This window comes from Callithrix jacchus, chromosome X (assembly GCF_049354715.1).
Source record: "Callithrix jacchus isolate 240 chromosome X, calJac240_pri, whole genome shotgun sequence".
In the NCBI taxonomy this organism is placed as follows: domain Eukaryota; kingdom Metazoa; phylum Chordata; class Mammalia; order Primates; family Cebidae; genus Callithrix; species Callithrix jacchus.
This window is the reverse complement of record NC_133524.1, coordinates 90,502,507-90,530,237: the sequence shown is the minus strand read 5'-3', so window position 1 is coordinate 90,530,237 and position 27,731 is coordinate 90,502,507. Positions and strand designations below refer to the sequence as shown.

Genomic DNA, 27,731 nt, shown 5'->3' with positions numbered 1-27,731 from the left:
CCTGAAGAATTATTTTGATATACTAACTATTCAAGTTAGCACATTGTGATAAAATATCATTTATTTGAATGCAATATTCAGGGAATATATTAATTAATCTTAGTTTGTCTTGAAAAGAACACAGTATTTCTGCTTTAAGAAAACTGGGAGGCAGGGTGCAATGGCTCAAGCCTGTAATCCCAGCATTTAGGGAGGCTGAGGTGGGTGGATCACAAGGTCAAGAGATCGAGACCATCCTTGTCAACATGGTGAAACCCCGTCTCTACTAAATATACAAAAAAAATTAGCTGAGCATGGTGGCGTGTGCCTGTAATCCCAGCTACTCAGGAGGCTGAGGCAGGAGAATTGCCTGAACCCAGGAGGCAGAGGTTGTGGTGAGCTGAGATCGCACCATTGCACTCCAGCCTGGGTAACAAAAGCGAAACTCTGTCCCAAAAAAAATAAATAAATAAAATAAAATTGGGAAAAAATAACATTGTGCCCTTTTTTTGAAATTCTTTAGTTTGCACATGAGAAAGAAGTCAGAGGATTTGTAATGTGCTGTCCATGGTCTTCTGAACACTTCAAAGCTCGTGAAGTAAACTGGATTCAACAGTCTTTACCCAACCAAAGTTGGCCATCAATAAGCACATTTATATGTCTATTTGCTGCATAAGAAGCACACTTTCTCCAGAATAAGTGAAGATTATGTACAGATTCCTTGATCCTACCCTCAGACATAACAATTCCATATTTCTTGAAGTTAACGTCAGGAATATTACCTTTTAAGTTTTTCACATGATTTTCATGGTCAATCTGTATTGCGATTTACTTCTTATTATAAAGAGGTCATTCATGTTCTTTGCTACAGTTTCAGGTATTACCTCCCTCAGGTATTTATCTCATTGGCTGGATACCTACTAAGAGAGGAAATTAGAAAAATAGTAGATTTTTCTACTCTTTAGGTGAATCTACGTTTAAAGAAAAAAAAAAAAACCCTAGCCACAGACATACCCTTGGCAAAAGGAACAGAATGTCTGCTTCACTGTACATCTGATAACTCTTGCCTACTCCATCCTTTCAACACAAAATAGAAAAAGGAAAAGAAAAAAAATGGTACAAACATTTACGGAGCAAAACAAAAATTTGCCCATAACAAACTAGAAGCCTTTACATAATCTCATTTCATTTTTGCCGCAAGCCTACAAATTAGATATGACTGAATTAGTCCGTTTTCACACTACTATAAAGAACTGCCTGAGACTGGGTCATTTACAAAGAAAAGAGGTTTAATTGATTCAGAGTTCTACATGGCTGGGAAGACTTCAGGAAACTTATAATCATGGTGGACGGGGAAGCAAGCAGGAGAGAGAGCAGCAGGAGAGAGAAAGTGAGTGTGTGAAGGAGGAACTGTCAAACACTTACAAAACCATCAGACCTTATTAGAACTCTCTCATTATCACCAGAACAGTATGGGGGTCACCACTCCCATTATCAAATCACCTCCCACAAGGCTCCTGTCTCTACATGTAGGGATTATGATACAAGATGAGATTTGGATGGGGACACAAAGCCAAACCATATCAATGACCAACCCCAACTTACAGATGAAAAAACCAATCCTCAGAGAGGATAAGTATTCCACTCACAATGCCGCAGCTAACATGGTACAAAACAGTCATTCAAACAATGTTGTCGGCACAACCCCCTGCTATTGACAGCCTCTGAACTACATACATAAGCGTACATATACATACAGGTAGCATGCTAAGAACACTGAAATAAGAGTACTGAACTCCAGCTTCTAGCTCCAGCTCATTTCCTAATTAGCTTTAGTGACCTTCCTTAATGTTCACAAATTTTGTGGACTTCATAAATCTCAATGTTAAATAAGGATAGGGTATTACTTAATTTCTAAGGTCTTTTGTCATAGTAAAGCACATTCACCTACTCTATTCCTCTGAATCTTTGCAAGCCCAGTGTGGACTATATCACATGCACTACCTGGTATTTTCAGAACGTATCATTTCAAAACACAGAATAATGATGAGGCAGTGACTATATTTGAAATTTTTAAATCTTACATTCTGTTGTCCTTCACACATGATTTAGGTGTAATCAATAACTGTCAAACTCACCACCAATAAAATATCTCAGCCCACTCATCTGTTTCACAAGGTATTCTAATTCCAATATCTGTGGGTTACTTTGTGTTTCTAATGCATTTGAAAGTCAAGTTTTTGAGTTTCTGCTTACAGAATCACTTGGAGAAGAATTTCTTGGTTTTGCAAGACTGCCCATACTCAAGAGCAGTGCACTGGGAGAAGTCCTCCTCCACATCAAAAGATATCTTTTAAGCAGAAGCTTGAGCATTTGGAAAGAAAATGCCATTTTGAAAACACAAGTGAAATACACAGACACGTTTGATCAGAAAGAGCTCTGGAATAAGAGTCAAGGGACCTGAATTTGAGTGGAAATCCAGCTACTGTCTAGCTGTTTGATCTTGGATAAGGGATTTGATCTTCTTCCAAATTTCAATTTCATCTCTGTAAAATGATCTTTGAAAGGCAATGCACAATAGGTACACTTGAACAGTTCCGCAGTCTTCCAGATTTCCCTAGATGATTCCCAGTTTCTTCTTTCCTAAAATCTCCAGAGCCTCCTTTTTGCTTGCTACTTCACAAGAATCAGAGGAAAGCATACACAAGCTTTCCACATCATATCTTCCCATTTGCTGCATCTGTATTCATATACTCTGACTTGTCTGTTACAGTGAAAGAGTTTCTTATCCCAAACGAGAATAACCATTCCACTTGTACACTGCTACTAACTCAAGGGTTATGGTCTTGCCCCTATCATTTTTTTTAAAGATGGGGTCTCACTTTGTCATCCAGGCTGGTCTTAAACTCCTGCCTGAGCTCAAGTGATTTCCCTGCCTCAGAATCCCAAAGTGCTGGTATCACAGGCAAGAGGTACATGGCTCATTTGCAACCATCTTTTTCTCTCCTGTGTATCTCATATTTATCCCTCCTGCTAGACCATTCCGATCAGCATCCAAACTTGTTCTCTTGTTCTAGGATCATTTTACTTAAAAATAATAAATTTTATTGTGTATATTTAAGGCACATGTTGTGGCATACATAAATTCATATATAGTAAAATGGTTACTATAGTGAAGCAAATTAACATGTCCATCATCTCACATAGTTACCCATTTTTTTCTTCTTGATTTTATAGCAAGCAAGAGCAGCTAAAAGATACTCATTTAACAGGAATCCCAATACAGTATGATTTTTTTTTAGCTATAATTCTCATACTGTACATTAGATCTCTAGACTTGTTCATCATACATATTTGCTACTTTGCAAGCTCTGACCTACATCTTCTCATTTAGTCCCACCCTCATCCCCTTCTCTACCCCTGGTAACCACTGTTTTACACTGTGTCTTTTTATATTTTGCTCTTTATTCTTAGATTCCACAAGGAAATATAAGCAATGTGCAATATTTCATCTTTCTGTGTCTGGCCTATTACACTGAGCTTAATGTCCTACAGTTTCATCAGTGTTGTGGTAAATGGCAGAATCTCCTTTTTAAAGGCTAGATAATAATATTTTATTATTTACATACCACAGTTTATACATTCATCTGTCAATGGGCACTTAGGTTTTTTCCTTCTTTTTTCTGTTGTAAATAATGCTGGAATGAACATATGGGTGTGCAGATATTTTTATGAAGTGGTGATTTCATTCCCTTGCAATATATGCCCCAAAAAGGAATTGCCAGATCATATGGTAGCTCTATTTTTAAATTTCTTTAGGAAATGCAATATTGTTTTCTATACTGGCTGCACTAATCTATATTCCTATCAATGGTGTACAACGGTCCTTTTCTCCACACCCTCACCAACGTATCTCTTGACTTTTTGATAATAACCATCAGATCGAGTGTGATATAGATCTCATATTGGTTTTGATTTGCATTTACCTGATTATTAATAAGATTGAGCACCTTTTCATATTCCTGTTGGTCATTTATCTTCTTTTGAGAAATATCTATTCAGGTCCTTTGTCCATTTTTAAATCACATTGTTTTTCTCCTACTGAGTTGTATGTATTCTTCATAATTTCTTATATAAATCCCTTGTGTAATACATGGTTTTCTATTTTTTTTTATTCTGTAGGTTGCTGTTTGATTTTGTGCTGTGCTCAGTCCCCCAGAGATCCAGAGCCTCTCTTCTTAATTGAAAAAACAAATATACTTTGGTCAGGAGCGGTGGCTCTTGCCTGTAATCCCAGCATATTGGGTGGCCAAGGTGGGCGGATCACTTGAGGCCAGGAGTTTGACATAAGCCTGCCCACCATGGCTGAACCCTGTTCCCACTAAAAATACAAAAATTAGCTGGGTTTAGTGGTACATGCCTGTAATCCCAGCTGCGAAGGTGGCTGAGTCACCGGAATCACTGGAACCTGGCAGGCAGAGGTTGCAGTGATACAAGATCACACCAAACAACAAAACAAAACACCTTTGGCCTCATGTCCCTCTCTATGTTTCACTTAGTTAATTATCTTTACAGCAAATGTAATGCAATGAGTGGTCTATATTCTCCTTCAATCCCTTCTCAATTGGCTTGATGATCATTTACTTTCCTTTTTTTACTGCCACCTCTTACCATCATTCGACAGAGTGGACCATTCCGTTCTTACCTTGATTTGCTGAAACCATGCTGTCCTGATTTCCCCTCATATATGGCTGCTCTATCTTAGCACTCAGTACGCAACTCTCTTCTATAAGGCTAGTCCCATGATGTTAAACATCATCTATGTGCTGACAACTCCCACATTTCTGTCTTCACTTGACACTCCTCCCATGAACACCAGACTCATATATCCACTTGCCCACTCAACATGTGAAAAGGTATTGTAATGTAATGCTGTAGGCTGTGAAATTACTGAGAAACCCGCAGCCAATGACTGAATATGACATCGGTACAAGAATTCATGATGTCTGACCAGCACAAGGTCCCTCTATGAGCAGCCTTTGCACTAAAGCCCTCTAAAACTTTCTCAGAGCCCCACATTAGTCTGAGTCTACGTTCTACTGAAGATGTTTCAAGCAAGGGCCTTCCAGCTAATAGTGCTCCCATTAGTATGTACTCTCTTGAAGGAATATTTGATTGGTCCGCTTTCGCAGCTTCCACAAAGGCTACATTGAGTTCACAGACACCAATACTTGCAGAGACGCCCTCTTATTCAGAGCTGAGTTTCAGTTAAGGCACCCTCTTCAAAACATTGAAGTTTTTTTTTTATTGAGTTTTAGGTTTTGGGGTACACGTGCAGAACATGCAAGATAGTTGCATATGTACACACGTGGCAGTGTGATTTGCTGTCTTCCTCCCCTTCACCTACATCTGGCATTTCTCCCCATGCTATCCTTCCCCAGCTCCCCACCTGCTGTCCCTCCCCTATTCTCCCCAATAGATCCCAGTGTGTAGTGCTCCCCTCCCTGTGTCCATGTGTTCTCATTGTTCATCACGCACCTATGAGTGAGACTATGTGGTATTTCATTTTCTGTTCTTGTGTCAGTTTGCTGAGAATGAAGTTCTCCAGATTCATCCATGTCCCTACAAAGGACACGAACTCATCATTTTTGATTGCTGCTGGTGGGAGTATAAATTAGTTCAACCATTGTGGAAGACAGTGTGGCGATTCCTCAAGGACCTAGAAATAGAAATTCCATTTGACCCAACAATCCCATTACTGGGTATATATCCAAAGGACTATAAATCGTTCTACTATAAGGACACATGCACACGTATGTTCATAGCAGCACTGTTTACAATAGCAAAGACCTGGAACCAACTCAAATGCCCATTGATGATAGACTCGACAGGGAAAATGTGGCACATATACACCATGGAATATTATAAAACATTGAAGTTTTAATCATTCAGCCTCTTCCTTTTGTTTCATCAGCTCCACGGGGATAGCTACATCCTCTATTTGCTACTTCCATGATACATACAATATGCTTTTGACCTCTTCAGTTAATCACATGGCTAACAACTTTATAAACTAGTAAGGAATTATGCTAAATTCTCTTTGCTAAAATACAGAGTGTTTTTGTCTCCTGATTGGACTCTGCTGATGCAAGTGTTATCTAATGACTTCCGCTTATGGAAGAGAAGAATTCAACTTTCTTTCACTAACCCAGTACCACATTCTTACATATATTCTTACATATAAGCATAGTTCTTCTTATCTTCAAGATTAGTTTAATTACTTCACTGTTGTATCATAAATCAGCTCACTGTTTATGTTATTTTGACTGTGCTAAAAGCTAGTTTTGCTATCCACTGGGGTCTTGGAACCAGCCCCACATGGTTACCATGGGAGGACTGTACTTGAAAGCAGTGACCTGAGTTTATAATTTAATCATGTTGAAATAAAAAAGAACGCTTAAATAATAGTGCTAACCACAAATCCTTTTAGGATTTAAAAGTTTAGTCTTTTAAAAGTAAATATTGTTCGCCAAAAATGGTTTAGATTAGCAGCACCACATTGCGTTGTTATTAAAGAAGCCACCACGAGGGGGCAATATCTTCAAGCCGCACTACTGCTGCTCCCTTTTTCTTCAAAGCCTGGGACACTCAAGATTTTTTCAGGCAACAGACCAGAGGTAATTAATTTTTCCGGAGAGCAAGTGAGTCTGAACGGCTTTATAGCACACAATTAGGCGGTATCTATTGACGTCCAAAAATTACATAACGCTTTATGTGAGTTATTGCCGTGTTATTCAACCCTGCGTTAACGTCATCTGGAGTGCTTTAAAAAATTATCGATGGGTGCAGAATTTCTCAGGTTGGGCCAGTATTGATATGCTTTAAAACCTTCCTTAGGGAGGATTAGAACACCGTGTAACCCAATCTCGGGTATTAGAAAACAGTATTGAGTCTGAGGGCTTCACATTTCTGTGCGTCATTTCCTTTTTTTTTTTTTTAAATCATCTGTAATGCAGTCGTTTCAGACAATATAATGAGGGACACATTTGAATCATCTCTATATGACTATTCATTTCATTAAGTCTAACATTTAAGATTAATATGCGTATATCATCTACCTTTTATTATATTTATTATCAGAAAATTTGAAATCCTTTAACATGGAACAGTGAGGTTTTATTATTATCTCTAATAAATTATTGCTAGGCAACGTTTAGCAGAGTACACATTGCAGACTGTCATTTCAGCTTAGTGCTGCAGACATCGTTTTGCTACAAGAAGCAGAGATGCGGATTATCATAAGAACAATGATCTAGTAATAAAGGTTTCCTGCTCTGAGTAATTCAGATCTCATCGCTCCAATTTTACCTTCACGGTTGCCACAAAAATATAATGCTTTGGAACTCAGAGTGGATCGAAGTCTTTGCAGAAAATTAAAAGTTTGTCTTTAAAGCCATTAAAAACATAATCCGAAAATTAGATTTCCACAGCTAGGAAAAGGAGAGGAAAATGAAGGTACGATTCCTACAGTTTGGGTAAAGATGACAGTCTGATTTATCTAGGTTGTCTGTTTTACCACTAGTAACTACTACATGGTAGAAAATGGCTTCATAGTCAGAATAAAGTGGTTTTAAATCCCAGTTTTATAACTCACCTACTGCACAGTGGAGGCAAAATGTTTAGTCTCTCTGAGCCTCTGTTCTCTCATGTTTAATAACGGGGATAATCACTATGTCACAGAGCTGTGTGAATGAAATGGGGCAATAAATGTAGAGAAAAAGCCACGTCGACAGGTTATTCAACAAGAGCCAGTTTTTACTAGAGATTCTGTACTAGAAATTACTAGTAATTAGAATTTCAAAGTCTGGAATGTTCTACAGCTACTGCACTGCGGCTGGCCATTGCTCACTTCCTAGAGAAATCCGGGGTGGTTAACGCCTAATCACAAGCCTCACCCTCACCACTTGGTGTTTTTCACCTGGCTGCTATTCACAGTCCCACCACAAACCACCCTTCAAAACGTTTAGTCCTGATGCATCGGGAAAACTACAACCTGAGAACTTAAAAAAAAAAAGCAACAGTGAAGCAACGTAATGTTGAAATGTTAATAGAGTCCCGTTCAGCATTTGCATATCTCTTAAAATTATTCAGCAAATAGATTTTCAATTAACATTTCACTGTCAGATTGGGATGGGTCTGTTGAAGAGTATTCTTGTGACCCTTTCTCATCCAGTAGCAAGGAGAGCAGCAGTATAAAATAGGAAGTATAAATTACACTATATTGAAATTATATGTTTCTCTTAACATTTACTGACTTGCAACCAAGTTACTTGGGTAAGCTCTTCAAGTGCAGAGACCGTGTCTAATTGTCTTCAAGCTCGGCTCAAGCTCAAGAACTAGTACCAAAGAAATGCAAATAAAACAAAATTATCCATCCATTAAGTTGTCAAAGTGAGAAAAGTATGCAAATACCCAAAGCTGGTTAGAATCCAGACCTTTCTGGGCTCAACATAAGTTCAAGAAGACTTAAAAATGTCCATGACCTATGACACAGCAATTCCATTCCTGGGAATTGGTCGTAAGGGGAGATTTAAGAAAAGCTGAACTTTACAGTTCAGTTGGTTAAAGTTGATTTGTATAAATATTAGATTTTTATATTTTTTAGTGGTTTGATAAGTATGTAAATTTATCTTAAAATGATGTTAATTTGTACTTTAATTGCTAACAATTAAGCAATTGCAGCAAACAATTTCTCTTTTGCTATTTTATGATTTTTTTCTTTGAATTTGTAAATTATCTGTTGACTGATTACACACTCAATGGAATTTTGCATATTATCTTAGTCATGTTTGAGCTTCAGAATGCTTACATTTCAGGTTCTATGGGTTAGTGTTCTTCCTGAGGGAAAAATTTCTGTTGATGAGAGAAATATTCATACATAAGAACGATTTTATACTGCAGTTAATTATATATATTAACATTATAGATGCCTACATGAAGCTTTAATCAAAACACATCTCATGGTTCTAACTTGGGAAACTAAGTTTGACTCGTCATGGTAGGAGTCTATGTAACAACCTTATAGGAAAAGTGAGAACCCCTGTTATCCCTCTGCTTTCAATTCAATATTAATTTCACCCCCATTCTTAGTAAAGTTTCAAGGCCCAGTGGCAAACTCAATGCTTGTCAAATTTCTTACCATTTTGGTTTCTTTATGTGTAACTTTTCCATTGTTTCAGTACACTTTGTGTCTATGTGTTTCTTTTCCTTCTCTTTTTATATTTATTTATTTATTTATTTTTCATTATTTGATTTTCTTGTATGTCTGAATGTTCAGAAAAGCCTGTAAGTTTTTTCTTTCATCCATTTCTATTTGGGGAGTAGAATTTGCATAAATTTTCTCCTGTGAGAATAGTGTCATTAGTTGAATTTGTTAACAAGAATGCTCAGTACTAAATTGCCATTTGCATTACTGATGTTTTTCTCTCAAGCTTTTGCATTGTTTCTACTTCTGTACATGTTTTCTTAGCCTTGAATTTGCCTTTTATCCAACGCCCACTATTTTGTCCTGATATTTAATTCCTCTTTGATTCATTAATAGCTGTCAGAATTTCACTGTCAAAAATGCAAAGGTAATTTCATCTCATAACAGAAGGTTCAGAAATACAAGATATTCAGAAAAAGCAGTGAATTTCTTAACAATGCCTAACTTTGATGCCCTTCTGCTTTGATTGTGAAAGCTCATTTAAGGTGGATGGCAGAGCCAAAACAAGATGCCTGAAAATAGACATACAGAGTTTAATTCTTCATTTGTTTCTTTCTCACTAATGACTATTTTCCTATTACATGTTAAATCTGGGAATACTGAGAAGTTGGAGAAAGGAGAAAGATTCCTTTTACTTGCCTACTTTTGATCCCCGAATAACTCCTATTTTTGAGATGGAACACAAATCATAATATTATTGCCTATTTTACTATGTACACAGAACAAGGCAAGCACTGTGCTACATAAATGCCTAGCTTATTTTTTTTTTTTTAATCCCATTTTACAGAGTACAAGAAGGAGACTCCAGAGGTTAAATAACTTGGCCAAAATCTTCCACCATAGTAAGGAGCAGTGCCATAATTCAATCAATGGCCATGTTCTTTCAATTTCACTGAATAACACTGACATGTAAAAATTTGGAAAATATAACTTAGCTCTCAGAGCAGATTACGTCCCATTGACATTTAAGGTAGTTCTTATACAGACACAGAAACAAGTGCCACTCAAATGAGTTTACCATTTGAGGCATTACTATTTTTCTACAAAAATAGCTCTTAGCTTAATCAAAATTTTATTAAGCTTCAATAGATGATTATATATTTTTTTCAAAACATAGTGATGGCTCCAGTAAGTGTATATACAGACTGTGTGTGTGTGTGTGTGTGTGTGTGTGTGTATTCCACAAACCCCCTCCCGCCCCCAAAAATACAAAACACTGTACAACCACTTAAACATTATCGTTTCTTGGAAGGCAAATGTGATTTTATTTCCTTGTTTTGACTTAAGAAAAAAAAAACACACAAATGATAAAACTTTCAAAGGCCAAAAAATAATCAAAGTAAATCTAAGAATTATAATCCTGATGACAAGTCGAGAAGCAAAAATTCACATTATCTACTTTTTCTACCATGATCATACGATACACGTTTTCCTTTTGTTCCTCAATAAAGAATTATATCTACAGTATAGCTGGAATATAATAAAAATGGATATATTGTAACCAGGTGCAGGCTTGGCTGTTTGCTGCTTGCAGAGTCAATCAACAAGGACAAAATGCTATGAAAGAACAGTGAATTTATTTTCCAAAGCCAGCAGGGGAAAATGGTCCAGGCTCCTGCCTTAAATAAAACATTTCAAATTTTAGACAGAATGCAAGGACTTAAAAAGGGTTGCATGGTATGTGGGGACATGCAGGAGAGTCAAGGAGGTGCCAGTCTACATGACTTGTTCTGACAACTTCTCTCGGATTATTGATCCATCTTGTGAATGGGTTGGTGCCATCTTGGGTATGACCAGGCTGCAGATTAACTGCAACTGTGAAGAAATCTCCAGGTCAGGGAGAATTCCATAGCGGCCTGAATTGTTTCAATATTTAGTCTCTAGAACTTCTAAACAAATAGATAATTAGATAAGGGAAACATTGTGCAAGGGGGTACCTGGCAGAAAGAAGGGAAGTAGAATATTATTCCATTATTAAAGGCAAGACAAAGAACAGGCAGGAAAGAGAAAGAACCAAAAACATTTAAAAACAAGACACTCAAATACAGTATCTTTGGTAAGTATATATAAATTTAGTTAATGTTGAATGTGGAAATGGTTTTAAGTATAAATGGTAACATAAAATGATTCCTTTAACATATTATTAGCAGGTTAGTTTCACAGAGGCAAAAACATTACCAGGATGTGAATCATAGACAAAGTAAAAACATTAATTTTAACAGAAAAAAATTAAACATCTAAAACCAAAATGAGAGTTCTATAACAACTAATGTAGTGTGACAATGAGATTATTACAACTAACAATAGGGAAAATGTATGTTTCTAATATTAATTTAAATTAACATATAATCCAGGTATAAAGGGAAAGAGAGAGAGATTGTGTTTGTTTTGTCTGTTGCAAGGGCACAGGAGCAGGTAAAAAGAAGTCAGGAAGCACAGACAGTTCTAGAAACCTAAAGGTAGACCATGAGTCATTTCAGAGTATCCATGAACATACCTGGTAAAGTAAACAGGTCCAGCAACTGTACCCAGTAGATCTCATTAGTGATTTCGAAAGAGATTAGACATTAATTATCGCCTCCTATGTGCATCTTGCAAAACGCACTCAGCATGCTGCAATCTGCATGATTCATGAGGGTATCTGACTCTTAGGTAAAATACAAAGGAATTAATTTATTTATGGAAGTTAAACTCTTATCCATACAAAAAGAGCTTTCCCTTTATGACTCTTAGTATCATTAGCGCTATATGGAATTACTGCAAACACCTTCATCTGCTGATTGTTGGATCACATAACGATATATCATGTACTCTGACTTAAGAAAACTAAGATATATAAAGGTATTACCTGTGAGATTTAACACTACACAATAAATCTTGGAAATGGTTAGATTTTCCAATGACAAACTACAAGTTGTTTATAAATATGGTCCAGTCTGCAAATTTTGGAAAATACGCCTTTTACTGTAAGAAATCTAGAGCTATAGTTAAAGTAATCCCCACTCCTCAGTGGACTACCAAGACTGCACAAACTTCTTACCATGCAGAGTTTATTTTTGGCACAGGAAAGACAGAACCAAGCTGTCAGAAAAATAGCGGGATGGAAACATGTTTAGAATCATAAACGTCCCCAGGCACTACACATTTGACAATAAACTGTCCTTTATAGGGAACAAGATTATTTGAAGTGTGATCTTTCAAGAAAAATAATCAGTAGAGATGATTCTCAGGTGCACTGATAATATTCTAAAATTTATTGCAACTGCCTACTTATGAAACAGAGATTAAATTTAGCAGTTGAAATCAAGGTTGCCAAACATCATATAAAATATTAAATAGAAAAATGCAAGTTATAAGTTTTAAAATGGAAGAAAGGAAGACTAGGGCAGAGGGAGTGAAGGACAGAAAGAAGGAAGGTAAGGAGGAACGAAACCAGTGTCATGTGAGCTGCCTTCTGCTTTCTGTGGAATAGACAAACTATCCAAATATTGTAAAAAGAAGAGAAATTGACAAACAAAAACCTAAAAATAGTAAATACACAACCGATTGTTGCCAACTATCAGCCAAATTAATTGTGTGCTACTACAATTACGACTACAATCTTTACTAGTAAAGATCCAGGTACATAAGAGGAATTGTTGGATGAAAAAGCATTGTGAGGGAGTTTTCTTGGGAGCTGCTTTTGCATAGTAAGCACTCTCTTTTACTTATATCTTAAGCTTAATGCTGACATCTGCTACCTTCTTGTATATTACAGGTCAATAAAAATAACAAAGGTTTCTAAATATACTTTTGTCTACGTTTAACACACATTTGAAAGGCTATCTTCATTTTTAAAGACAACTCTAAGGGTTAGCTTGGGGAAGGAGATATTAACCAAAGTTTCTTCTACCTAGATCTAGCTTTGAGAAAAGAACTGAGATAAGATGAAAAGAGTCAATTGTCAGTTTTCTATTTCCATAATTTTGCTGTCCTTTTGATTCAGGTTTGTCTTCCTGATTTAACAACACAGGTATTCCATAAACTAATATAATGATTACCTGATTATTAAATATATATAATGCACATATACTCAGTCATTTCTTCTATAATACTATAACATGGTATGTGCTACTAAAAATTACTTCACTGTCCAAATTGTGCAGTTAAATACTGCAAGCCTCATGGAAATACCGGGGTTAGGAAGAAATTTGTATTGTGTGCCTAACCTCTTTTTTCACATGAGCCTTTTGGTTTTTACTGCATGATTTTCATAGCACTGTAATTTTTAGGAACACATATTTATTAGATGATATTTTACTTTTTCAAAACAAGTGTTAAAACGAAATTTCCGGAATATCTATACAATATGTACAAACCCAGGAAAAAAGGCTATCATTTTCGCACCCCACGATTCCAAACCTAACATGCTCATTCATCTATTAATTTCTTTTATTGAAATAATAATTATTACAGATTTGAGTGAGCATCGAAGTCACTTTTTTCTTACAGACAGAGTAGCAAGATGACTAGTGAATAGATAATATTTTAAAAGTAGAATGACCTACATTTTTATCTTCTGACTTATTACAAGTAAGTGCAATTCTACTGACACTGAAAGGAAATTATCTTGGGCCCCCAAAATCACTAAACTAAAGGGAAAGGTCAAGCTGGGAACTGCTTAGGGCAAATCTGCCTCCCATTCTAATCAAAGTCACCCTCTGCTCACTGATAAAAATGCATATCTGATTGCTTCCTTTGGAGAAGCTAATCAGAAACTCAAAGGAATGCAACCATTTGTCTCTTAACTGCCTATGACCTGGAATGCTTCGACTTGTCCTGCCTTTCCAGACTGAACCGATGTTCATCTTACATATGCTGATTGATGTCACCTGTCTCCTTAAAAGGTATAAAAGCAAACTGTGTCCTAACCACCTTGGGCACATGTTATCAGAACTTTCTGAAGCTGGGTCATGAGTAGGTGTCCTCAGCCTTGGCAAAATAAACTGTCTAAATTATTTGAGACCTGTCTCAGATATTCAGGATTCAAATTTTGGTAACCATGAAGGGATGCTGCATGGAGATGATTCTGACTTTTGCCAAATTTCTTTTTCTTTTTTTTTTTTTTTTTCTGAGACAGTTTCGCTCTTGTTACCAAGGCTGGAGTGCAATGGCGCGATCTCAGCTCTCCGCAACCTCTGCCTCCTGGGTACACGCAATTCTCCGGCCTCAGCCTCCTGAGTAGCTGAGATTACAGGCATGCGCCACCATGCCCAACTAATTTTTTGTATTTTTAGTAGAGACGGGGTTTCACCATGTTGACCAGGATGGTCTCGATCTCTTGACCTCGTGATCCACCCGCCTCGGCCTCCCAGAGTGCTGGGATTACAGGCTTGAGCCACCGCGCCCGGCCCCACAAATTTCTTATCAGTGCTTTGTACCAGCTTGAACTGTCTTTATCGCTCAAACCAATAGGACAATTTGCTGAGGCCTGGAAGCACCCCCTCCAGAGAATTCCTGATCTCTCAAAATTTGGTCACGATGTAAAGTTTATTCTACCGTAAACTCTTTTTGTTTTCGTTTTGTTTTGCTTTTTGATTTTCCTTGCTTCCAAGACAAGGAAGGCAAGTTTTTCTTGCTTCCATGACGATGGAAGGCAGGTAACTCCTTTATGGAGTTTGAACTTGCCGTCAACAGGGAAGATGAGGTTTTTATTTTGTTTTGTTTTGTTTTTCTTGCTTCTGAGGAAGGAGACCCAGGCATCTAGGATCACCTCCCCCTTGACTTCCACACTGCGTTTCAATAGAAGAAAGGCCTGGCCAACTGGCATCTCCTAAATCACCTTCCTGTAAATAGCAGGCATGGTGTGGGGGAAATCTCTCTGGAAGACATTGTTTTTACTTAAACAAGATCAAACCCCCACCCCACTCCAAGAACCTTTCATATGTGATTTCTAAAGCTGTAAACCCAAGACCCTTTCACTGGTAATTTCTAAGGCAGTGAACCTAAGATTTTTCAATGTGTAATATCTAGAGTGTAAGCCTATATAAAGGCAGAGCCTCTCTTCCTTTAGACAAATTGTCGCATGGCTCCCAGCTGAAATAATAATGATAATAATAATAATAACAATAAACACTTCTTCCTTCCCAGTTCGGTGTTTGAGAGGTCTGTTTCTTGAAGCAGCTCCTGCTTCACTTCTCTGATGGTAGAAAGCAGTCTTCAGCCTGAGTCCCATCCCTAGGTAAGTAACTAAATTGGGGTCTGTCTTGGCTAAAGTGAAGATTAACGACCAGCTGGTCTTAATTTCTCCTTACCATTAGAGTACTCGGTAATCATGTAAGTTGTGTGATCATTTGTTTTGCTTAACTTTTTTGTTTCTGTTTTTGTTGTTGTTTTGTTCTTTTTCCCATTGGGTTTGATCAACGGTCTTCAACTTGATCAAATCCAAAGGAAGTTCCAAATTATGGTGAACAAGGCCTCTGAAGTGGATAAATTCTCACATGCACGAAAAAAAAAAGCGGTGTGATGAAGAAGAAAAACTGCGGGCAAAAGAAAAAAAATTTGATTTTTACTACTAAGGGGCTTTATTTACATAACAAGTCCACCTTTTTGCTTGCCAGGCCAAACTGAAAGAGCAGTGGCTGTACTTCCGAAATAACAGCAATTCGTCCTAGCTGAAATATGATAATGAGATTTAAAATGATTTTTTTAAAGGAGCTTGTTGGAAACGGTTTTATAACATTGGGAAAAATCCACACCGAGACAGTGGATCACTCAGCAAGGCTAGTTTACTTCCTGCAGAAAGGATGCATCTCGAAGGCAGTCTTGCCACGAGAGCACGCCTGAACAAGGAGACAGGGACATTTATAACTTTCATAACCTGGCGCAATCACCCTACTGCTGTGTCCAGTTTCCATTGGCCGGAACAGGACCTCACATTCTATGCTTGACCCAATTGGCTAAAAACTTGGAAATTTTCTAAAGAAGTAAAGCCAGAGGAGAGCAAAGGAAAAGAGAAAGTAACTTGAGGAATGCTTAGAGAAGGGATAACATTTACAAATAACGAAGGGGAATTAGCTGTGACCTAAGGCTTGCCTGGGCTTGTCCAGGAATGTCAGGGCAAATATCTAGGTTAAAGTGTAAGAACTAAGAACGCGGGATTCACTTATTTCTTTATTAAGCCTAACAGCTAGTTTATTAGCAAAAGCTTTAAAGTAAATTAATCTTTGAATAAACTATTATTTATTCATAATGAACTAAGAGGAAAGCTTTGAAGAGAAACCTTTTATTTATTCTTATTTCCTACAGAGCTCAACGGTTAAAATTCAGCTTAATTAAAAGCTAACATTCAAGATGTATGTGTGCTTGTGAACATGTGTGTGTTTGTATTTAAAAGGCCTTTATGTTTTTGTTTTTCTCCTAGGACCTTGTTTATTATTTTTTGTCTTTGAGCAAAAGTTTTTTTCTTCTCAGTTGACGGAATACTGTTTTCTTCATATGCTTCTGCTGTCTCTCCTTTTCTTCCACCTTCTCCTGCATGTGGTACGTGAAACAGTTTATAATAGCCTGTGGCTCCTTAAAGAAAATGGAGAAGGCACTAGATTCCTTTTGGGGAGAAACCTGTTTTTTCTTACGGAACCCCAAGAACGTAAACAGGCAAGTTCAAGTTCATTTCAGCTCTTAAACTGCTTACTTTTGTATTATGTTACCTGTTTTTTTGGTTGTTTTTGCTGAAATAGTGCCACGGAGGCTACTCTTGGGATTTTAAGGAAGAGTGTGGTTTAGGAATTTAGAAATGTCTTTGTCTAAAAAACAAAAGTTTAAGTACACTGGAAAAGCATCACATGGTCTAACCCCATAATTCTCCCTTTTGGAGATCCAGGATTCAGTATGGGCTCTGCCTAGAGCTCAGAGATCCAATTCAAAGATAGGTAGTCCCTATCGAAAGAAATTGGTCCCCTTATACAATCCTGTGATAAATTTCTATAAATTTATGTTTGGTTTGGCATCCATCTTTAATCACCCTCTAGCACCACCAGACATTTTCTCTTCACACCTTATCATGCAAATTTGGCTGTTTGATTTTCACCTAAGCTGTTTCCTTTAATATGCAAATTTAAGGCTATTTAGCTGACAACTGCCTAGGGTTGTGGAATAGGTTATCAATAATCTGAAAGTCTAAGAAGAAAAAAAGGTTTTTATAAATCTATAAACTGTACTTCTATCTGAATGTCTGATGCATCTTTGTATTTATGTGTTGTGTACACAACCTTTCACTACTAAAACTGTATGAAAGAGCTCTAATTAAATGGCTTAAGAAAGTATAAGTGTTTGAATCAAATACTTTATCTGGAACAAAAAGACTAGTCAAATGTTTTTTCAAGTAAAAGTAAATTAAGTAAACTCTTTCACAAATAAGCTAGCTTTAAAATTACTGGTAAAGTAATATTAGAAATATCTTAAGAATTGCCAATATGCATTTTTATTTGCATTTATTAATCAAGTTATTTCATACTTATCTCTGCCAAATGCTATAAGGTGTCAAAATTTGGCATAGGGGATACAAAACTGTAAACCCAACCTGACGGAATGATCTTTGCTTGTGTAATTTTTAATAAATAAGACATAGACATTGATTTAATAAAGTACTTAAGTCTTGAATTTAGTAAGATAACCGTAACTACTAATCTTGTGGCTTTAGGCGGTCTAGTCTACAGGCAGTAAGGTTTGTTCTGGGAAAGGACTGTTAACATCTTGTTTCAAAAATATACTATAAACTAAGTTCTGCCCAAAAGTTAGTTCAGACTGTACCCAGGAATGAACAAGGACAGCTGGGAGGTTAGAAGCAAGATGGAGTCAGTTAGGTCAAATCTTTTTCACTGTCTTAGTTATAATTTTGCAATGGCGGTTCCATAATATTATATAATGACAATGGAAGTTTTTATAAATAATGTAGATAAAGAGGGCTGGGTGCGGTGGCTCCCACATGTAATACCTGCACTTTGGAAGGCTGAGGTAGGCAGATCACCTCAGATCAGGAGTTCCAGGCTAGGCTGGCCAACATGGTGAAACCCCATCTCTACTAAAAATACAAAAATTAGCTGGGTGTGGTGTCGGGTGCCTGTAATCCCAGCTACTCGGAAGGCTAAAACAGGAGAATCACTTAAACCCAGGAGGCGGAGGTTACAGTGCGCCGAGATCATGCCACTGAACTTCAGCTAACAGAGCAAAACTCTGTCTCAAAATAATAATAATATAGGTAACAATAACAATAAAATAATTAGGTAAACATAATAGGATTAATGCTTGTAGACAAACTTTTCATAATTTTAAATTTAAAGTTATATTAAATATAATTATAGGTATTTCATTATTTTGGGTATTTTTCAATAAAAATATATTTGTAGAAAAATATTCTTTTTTTTTCTTTTCTTCTTTTTTTGAGAAGAAGTCTCACTCTGTTGCCCAGGCTGGAGTGCAGTGGCACAATCTCGGCTCACTACAACCTCTGCCCCCTGGATTCAAGCGAATCTCCTGCCTCAGCCTCCTAAGTAGCTGGGATTACAGGTGCCTGCCACCATGCCTCGTTAATTTTTGTATTTTTAGTAAAGACAGGATTTCACCATCTTGGCCAGGCTGATCTTGAACTCCTGACCTCATGATCCACCCTCCTCGCTCCCTAAATGCTGGGATTACAGGTGTGAGCCACTGTGCCCAGCCGAAGATATTCTTTCTAAAAAAAAAAAGTGTGTCCTTTTCAAAAAGGTCATGTACAAAACAAAGTAAAAGGAAGCAGGAAATAAAAGAGATGTAAAGAAAGAAGTTTTTGTTTTTGTTTTTGCTAAAAAAGCTTAAAGAGAAATAATTTCATATGAGAAAGAATCTTGTATGGTAAACTGAGTCATAGTACCTGGTAAATTGAGTCAAATGACTGGTTGTTTAAGAAAGGAATGTTAAGGACAAACCAGAGAGTCCACGCATATCATGAATGATCTGTGTAAATCACAATGAGAAGATTTATTTAAAAAAACAAACAAAAAACTGGGATTACAGGAGCCCTCCACCACGCCCAGCTAATTTTTGTGGTTTTAGTAGAGACACATGTTGGCCAGGCTGATCTCAAACTCCCAACCTCAGATGATTCGTCTGCCTCAGCCCCCTCAGGTGCTGGGATTACAGACATCAGCCACAGCGCCTGGCCAAAAAAAAAAATTTGGTCTTTCTAGAGATCGGGTTTGATGAAAAACAGACAAGCAAAAAACACTTACACACTAAAGATTTGGTTAGAACAATAACATTTTCTTAAAAAGTTGATTTGCTTTTAATAAATTTTAAGAGATTTTCTTTTTTCAATTTTAACCCAAAGTACAACTTTTATTGCATCTCGCCGGTTTCAGTTTTTTCTCCCCTTTTACAAGGCACAAAATAGCAATATTTTCTTTCAACTCATTTTCAGCTCATTTAAGTTTTTTTTCATTCCTCGGGTTCTGTTTTTTTTTTTTTTTTCTGGCCTGATGCTAACAATGTATTTTTAAAGGTCTAAAGGAAATGTCATCTTCCAACATAATACTCTCAGCACTGCAGAAAGTCTTTTCTGTTGCCTTTTGGTAACTGGTTTGACATATTTTATGTTTTGTCAAAATAATTCCTATGTCATTATCATTAAATTTGGTTTGCTTAGGGTAAAAGGAGATTTAATTTTTAAAAAATTAAGGTTATTACATCCATGCATTCAGAATTGCCTCCTTCGGAGAGGCTAATCAGAAACTCAAAAGAATGCAACCCTTTGTCTCTTATCAACCTAGGACCTGGAAACCCCTTCTTTTGTCTTGCGTTTTCAAACTGAACCAATGTTCATCTTACATGTGTTGATTGATCTCTCATCTCCGTAAATTGTATTAAACCAAACTGTGCCCTGACCACCTTGGGCACCTATCATTAGGACCTCCTGAGGCTGTGTCATGAGTATGCATCCTCAACTTTTGCAAAATAAACTTTCTAAATTAACTGAGACCCGTCTCAAATTTTTTCATGTGCACAACACAAAATGTAATATATCTTAATCCAAATTGTTCCGTGGAGAATCTTAAAAACAAGAAAATAGAAAAATCTCAAAACATGTGTATTGTGAGTGATCGGTCCTTACTTCATATATAACATTTTGTGCTGTGCACATGAAAAAATCTCAGACAGCTCTCAGTTTGGTTTTATACTTTCCAACAAAAACTTTAGCTATGTAGTATGGCAAGTATTGCATCTTGAGGAGAGAGGATAGATGGCAACCATGAGATATAAAACATTAAAACGTCATTTTTATTTAAAAAAAAATATCTGAATGTTCTAAACCTGGTATCTGGGTGGCAGAGTAAGTAAGGGAAGCTCTTTAATAAACTACCCATCTCAGAAGGTTAAGAAGTAGATAATCCATGAAACTGAACAGACAAATAGTTAAATGTCAGGAGGCAACACTTCAGAGGTAATGCTATCCCAGTGGAAAGACACCCCTTGGTTTTATTTATCGTCAGTGAAATAGAGGGCATTTTAAAGAATTAGGAATCAAGAATACTAGTGAAGAACTCTTGCCAACTTGATTTACAAGCTATAGACGTAATATGGTAGTGTATTATTTTAATTATATTTTTAAATATAAACTTAATGCCAATGAAATGGGCCCATTTGTTTCATAGAGCTAATATTTATGTTTTTTTTAAAAATAAACATAGAAATTCACTCTCCCTGGTCTTAAAACCTGAAACTTACATTTGTCTCATATGACATTTGTCTCATATGAGTTCCTTCATTGGGAGACTAATCCTCAGGCAAGGAGCTGAAACTCTTTGGATCACCACATCTAGATAGTGAAATGCCAGACCCTGCATCCATCATGATTGCTCCCTTACCCTTCCCTAATTTCTGTTTTCCCTGTAATATAAATCCCCCAATTTTGTTGTTCAGGGAGTTGGATTTAAGCCTTTTCCCCTGTTCTCCTTGGCTGAAGCACCTGACTAAAGTCTTTGCAAAGAAAAATATTAATACATTTCTTCCATAATAAAATTGTAAGTCAAATAACCAACTGGGAAAATATGTACAACATGTATTATAGACAATGTGTTAATAACCCTCCTCTACAAAGAGCTCTTAAAATTCAATAAGAAAACTATGATTACTCAGATATAACACTGAGTTAAGGGTGCTGACAAACAATTGACAGAAAAATTGGAAAGAGCCTATAAATACATAGAAAGGACTCAGCCCAGGTGATGTCAGCAAGATGGCAGAACGAGGAATCCCAGCCCTCATTCTCCCACAGAAACACAGATTTTTTTTAACGGTGATATTAGTAACCAAAACACCTTTATGAGAGGTTCAGATCTCATTTAATAAGTTGCAGTATCCTAAACCAGCTTCAATATCCCAATGTTGCTTTTTACAGAAAGAGAAAACAACATTCTTAATATTTATATGGAACCACAAAAACTCCAAATAGCCAAAACAATCTTGACAAAGAGGAACAAAGCTGGAGGCATCACATGTCCTGATCTCAAAACATTACAATGCTTTGTTATTAAAATAGTATGGTACTAGCCTAGAAACAGACATACAGACTAATGGAACAGAACAGAGGTTCCAGAACTAAACTTTCATATATATAGTCAACTGATGTACAATGAGAGTACCAAGAATCAAGAATACACAATATAGAAAGGATATTCTCTTTAACAAATGTTGGGGAAACTTAATATCCACATTGCAAAAAAAAAATTAACTTTGACCCCTATCTTATACCATCCATAAAAATCAACTCAACTATGTGACTCCTAGCAGAAAACATCAATATGTAACTGATGTAACTATGTAACTCCTAGTAGAAACCATCAGTGAAAAGTATTATGACATTGGGCTTGGCAATATTTTCTTGGATATGACACAAAAAGCACAAACAACAGAAGCAAAATTAGATAATTTGGATTATATCAAACTAAAAAGTTCCAGCACTGCAAAAGAAACAACAGATTGAAATGGCAACCTAAGAAATGAGAGAAAATATTTATAAACCCTACGTGTGATAAAGGATTGATATCCACAACATACAAGAAACACCTACAACTCAAAGGTAAAAAAACAAATAATTTAATTAAAAAATGGGTAAAGGATATCAACAGATATTTCTCTGAAGAAGACATACAAGTGGCAAACAAGTACATGAAAACTAGCTCAATTTTATTAATCATTCAGAAATCACAAATTCAAACCACATTGAAATGTCACCGTATGCTTATCATTATCAAAAAAAGAACAATTATTGTCAAGGATGTGGATAACTTAGAACCCTGGTACATTATTGGTGGGAATAAAAAAATGGTGTAACCACTATGGTAACACTATGTAGGTTTCTCAAAAAATTAAAAATAGAATTACTATATGATCCAGGAATCACTTCTGGGCATATATCCAAAAGAATTAAATTCAGGACCTTGAAGAGAGAAATGAACTCTCATGCTCATTGTAGCACTATTCACAACAGTCAAGATATGGAAACAACCTAAGTGTCCATCGACAAATGAACAGACGAAGAAAACATGGTATATACGTACAATGGAATATTACTCAGAGTTTAAAAAAACAAACAAACACAGAAATTCTGCCATATGCTACTGCATGGATGAACCTAGAGGACATTATGCTAGGTAAAAGAAGCCAGTCATGGAAGGACAAATACTGCACAATTTCACTTATATGAGGTATCTAAAGTAGACAAATTCATAGAAAAAGAGAGTAGAAGAGTAGTTGCAATAAATAATATTATATTGTGAACCTAAACATTTGCTTAAGAAGTAGATCTCATGTATTCTTACCATACACAAAAAAAGAAAAACAATATTCATTGTAGTGATTAAACAATAAATGAAAATGAAAAAAAAATCAATGACATTGTACTTTTATTTCTTGAAATGAGATTTATACAATTATTAAATGCCTATTCAATGTAATCATATGCAAATTAAAATATTCTTGGTCTTTGAAAAATATTTAATGTCATAAAAACATTTGCAATATGTTATAAGCTACAAAGTTGATCCTAATTTTACATTTAAAAAGCTGATATAGAAAATAGAAAGTATGCAGGCAAACAATGTAACAGTATTTCCAAATAGGAGGTAATAGCAGCTCTTTATACTGTACATTGCAACAACTTACAATGATCCCCTTTGTATTCTTAAAAATAACCCTTTTTAAAACATGTAAGATCAGTATCTGAAATCTTTGAGGTACCAGTAGGCAGCACAAGTTTTGCATGTGAAATCATATAACCAGTCCTACTTACATCACTAGAATGTTGTGAGGAAAAAGAAAATATTGTATGTCTTCCTTATATCCTTTGGTAGTATTTTGGGCTGAATTGTGTTCTATCCAAAGTCATATACTGCAGCCTCAACCCCCAATATGTTAGAATGTGACTACATTTGTAAATAAGGTCATTAAAGGAATGATTAGGTTAAAAATGAGGCCAGTAGAAAGGAGTCCTAACCCAAAATAACTGGTGTCCTTATAAGAAGAGAAGACACCGGGAGAACCCATGCACAGAGGGATAACAATTGGTAGACACAGCAAGAAGGCTGCCATCTGCAAGCCAAGAATTGAGGCCTCAAAGGAAAGCAACCCTCTGCGAGTGCCTTGACCTTGGACTTCTAGCCTTCATAACTGTGAGAAAATAAACTTGTATTGTTTAAGCCAGCCAGTTAGTGGTGTTTTGTTCTGGCAGTCCTAGCAAACTAATATTGATTGTAAATAAATACAAGATGTGGGCCGGGCAAGGTGGCTCAAGCCTGTAATCCCAGCACTTTGGAAGGCAGAGGAGGGTGGATCACGAGGTCAAGAGATTGAGACCATCCTGGTCAACATAATGAAACCCCGTCTCTACTAAAAATACAAAAAATTAGCTGGGCATGGTGGCGCGTGCCTATAATCCCAGCTACTCAGGAGGCTGAGGCAGGAGAATTGCCTGAACCCAGGAGGCGGAGGTTGTGGTGAGCCGAGATCGCGCCATTGCACTCCAGCCTGGGTAACGAGAGTGAAACTCCGTCTCAAAATAAATAAATAAATAAATACAAGATGTACAACATTATTGCTTATAGTTCACTTTTTGATATTGGAGATTAAAAGCATGTGTCTTGAAGACTTTTCATTTGGGAGAAAATGGCAGAGGCCTTCTGAGAATGAGAGCACTATTTCTTCTGGAAACAATATAAAGAACATTAACAAAATTGTATAATTCCAAGTACAGAGATCTCATCTATTTCATAATATTTCTTACTCAGACAGTATCCCTTACAAATTGATAACTAGTAACTTTATAAGCAAAGCAAATATTCCTATCAATTATTAAATTTGAAATTAGTAAAAATTATAACCAAAGTCTTGAACCCCTTAACTAAGTAAACATATAAGGAAATCTGATTTGAAACAAATATTTAACAAGCTTTTAAACTCAATGCCAAGTTACTGTGCCTAACTCTGCAAGGATATTTCAAAAATAAAAATGAGTAAATTGGGATAAGAGAAAGTGATGTTAGAGTGATGAATCATTTATAACTTTCCCAAAAGTCCCCTTGTTTATAAAACCAATAAATTGTGTATTAGAATTCCCACATAGCAATCTAAATTGTGTGTTTACTGTAAATTCAGATATATTCTGGGTCTCTAGCTGGAAGATCAACCTGACATTGCTCTTTCTTTGGAGAAGGGAATACCAGAACATATTGAAGTAGAAAGTCTGTTCCTCAAAACTGCGATATTTAAGGCTTTGGGGGAATAAAAACTGTCACTTATTCCCCATCTTGTCTCCGTCACAGGACATCTGATAGTGAAAGGAATTTTCACTGAGAGGAGAGAAACCACTTCATGCAAAAACAGTGGTTTTTATTCCTTACACTCAGGAGTTTGAAGTTAAAGTGAACTGTGATTGTGTCACTGCACTCCAGCCTTGGCAATAGAGTGAGACTCCAACTCAGAAAAACAAACACAACAAAAACAAAAAACAATGGTTTGTTGACAGTGGGGAAATGTGACTTGAAACATATCAGAGCTTGAGTTCTTCAGTTCATTTGGGAGCTTGTTGTCAGACTAAAAGATGTGAAGAGGCATTTAAAAAAAATAGAAAAAAAGTGTTGACCATTTGTGGTCCAATAATATAAGAAATATTTTAACTTAATAGCATAACTGTTTACTTACTCTTTACCAGATACATAGAAAAGTGCTCTATAGACCAAGATTGACAATCTTCTGATCAACAGCTTCTGAATTTACCACATGAAACAGATTTAACATTATTTTCCTTAAGATAAATTGAATAAAGATGGCCATGAAGAATCAAGTCCCTTAAATCTATCTATTGTACTAAGCCCTGGGCATTTAACGAAAAATTCTACTTACTAACAAACAGCAAAGAAAGTAAGGAATCTATAAAGTTTCAGGGATCTTTGAAAAATATATCCAAACTACTATGATGACACATCCTTTACTATGTATCCCGTTAATTCAAGGTACCTTTAGTATTCATTTATTCAATCAAACATCTATTGAGCTTCAGCTATGCATGGTCAGGCATTGTGCTGGGCACTGAGAGAACCTAATGAAGAACCTAATGGAGATTGTAGTCAAAAAAAGAGCAAAAGGCCAATGGCAACATGTCAAGCCCAAGGCATCATCTATATACATATACCAAATGATAACCATTGACCATAAAATTTTACATTTCAACTTTAAAACCTTATTATATTTTCATCTGTATAGATTTTGTTTCTATGGAAATAGATGATTTCTTTAAAGAGAAACACTTTGTAGCTGAAATCAGAAGTGTTAATTGCCCCACCTATTAGATAACCAAATTGTTCACAATTATTTCTGCTTGTATGATAGAGTCATATGTGTCCATATTAGCCATGTAATTTGCAATGTTTCCTCATAAGTGAAATACAGTTCTTCATTCAGTTTTGGCCTCATGAATTGCTCTTGTCAATGGAATGTGTCCAGACATGATTTATGCCATGTCCTAGAAGAGGCTTTATATGTGATGGTGCATTTGGCTCTATCTCTTGTCACTCTCCTTGTCATGAGAAAACCTGTATTAGGTAGGGACTCCTCTTTTTTTTTTTTTTTTTTTTTTGAGACGGAGTTTCGCTCTTGTTACCCAGGCTGGCGTGTGCAATGGCGCGATCTCGGCTCACCGCAACCTCCGCCTCCTGGGTTCAGGCAATTCTCCTGCCTCAGCCTCCTGAGTAGCTGGGATTACAGGCACGTGCCACCATGCCCAGCCAATTTTTTTGTATTTTAGTAGAGACGGGGTTTCACCATGTTGACCAGGATGGTCTCGATCCCTTGACCTCGTGATCCACCCGCCTCGGCCTCCCAAAGTGCTGGGATTACAGGCTTGAGCCACTGCGCCCGATCCTTTTTTTTTTTTAAATTAAAGACGGGGTTTCACCATGTTGGTCAGGCTGGTGATGAACTCCTGACCTCAGGTGATCTGCCCACCTTGGCCTCCAAAGTGCTTGGGGACTCCTCTTTTAAACAAGGTCTGAAAATTTGAAACATGTGCAACTAAGTGAAGCAGAGCTGCAGATTGGAACAGAGCGAAACCTGATCTACAGCCGCTATACAACTAGAGCAAGAAATAAACATTTACTCTTGTAAGCACTGTGATTTGAAGGCTGTTTATTACCATGGTAAAGCTTATACTTGACTCTTACCAGATTTCACTTGATATAAATCAGTATTTGCAGAAGTTAACACACCGAATTAGAGGTAGAGAGGGTTGAAAGCTCATTCTTCCAAAAGAATCAGCAGACAAGAAAATCGATATTAAAAATAGCTAGGCGAATCATGCAATCAAGGTGTGTGAATGAGATTATTAATAGAAATAAACCATTACTTAATGACTTGTTAGTTTTCCAGATTATACCAATCCATCTATTTTCTTTAAAGGTCTGGTAACTATATCAAAACCTCATACTGTACACCTTAAAAATACATAGTAAAAAATAAAAATTTGATATGTAGATATTTTGCAGTATATGATATAGATCCAGTTTTAAAAGTTTAATTTTGACATTTAAAATTTAAATGTCATTTTTGAAAAGAATTTTATATCCATTATCGAGGACTCATAAACACATGTATGTCTAGAACCATCTAGGTAAGAATTATTTGAGATGCTTATTAGAAATACAACTTTACACCTATCCATCCCCTCAGACTTGTTGAATCAGAATTTGGCAGTGAGTGGGCAGAAAGCTACACTTTTAAGAAAGTGTCCAGCATTTTTAATGTAAATTATAGTTTTAAAATTACTGTTTTAATTTTCCTTTTATTGTTCATATTAGTATTAATGCATCCAACTATTTCCTGACTTCGGCCTAAGTGGCATGTATAGTTGCAGTTGTTTTGACTAGAAAACATCTTCACAATGTAATACAAAGATATAATACAAATGTAAAGCAGAGAGTTC

The 27,731-nt window shown here is 36.4% G+C and overlaps 1 long non-coding RNA gene across 1 annotated transcript; it reads left to right on the top strand.

Annotated features, from left to right (window-relative positions):
- Positions 1-6,589: 6,589 nt before the first annotated feature.
- Positions 6,590-16,879, top strand: LOC118150641 (uncharacterized). The gene is made up of 3 exons (XR_004738792.2): positions 6,590-6,656; positions 15,374-15,464; positions 16,647-16,879. It is a non-coding gene; the product is annotated as an uncharacterized LOC118150641 (long non-coding RNA).
- The last annotated feature ends 10,852 nt before the right edge of the window (positions 16,880-27,731 follow it).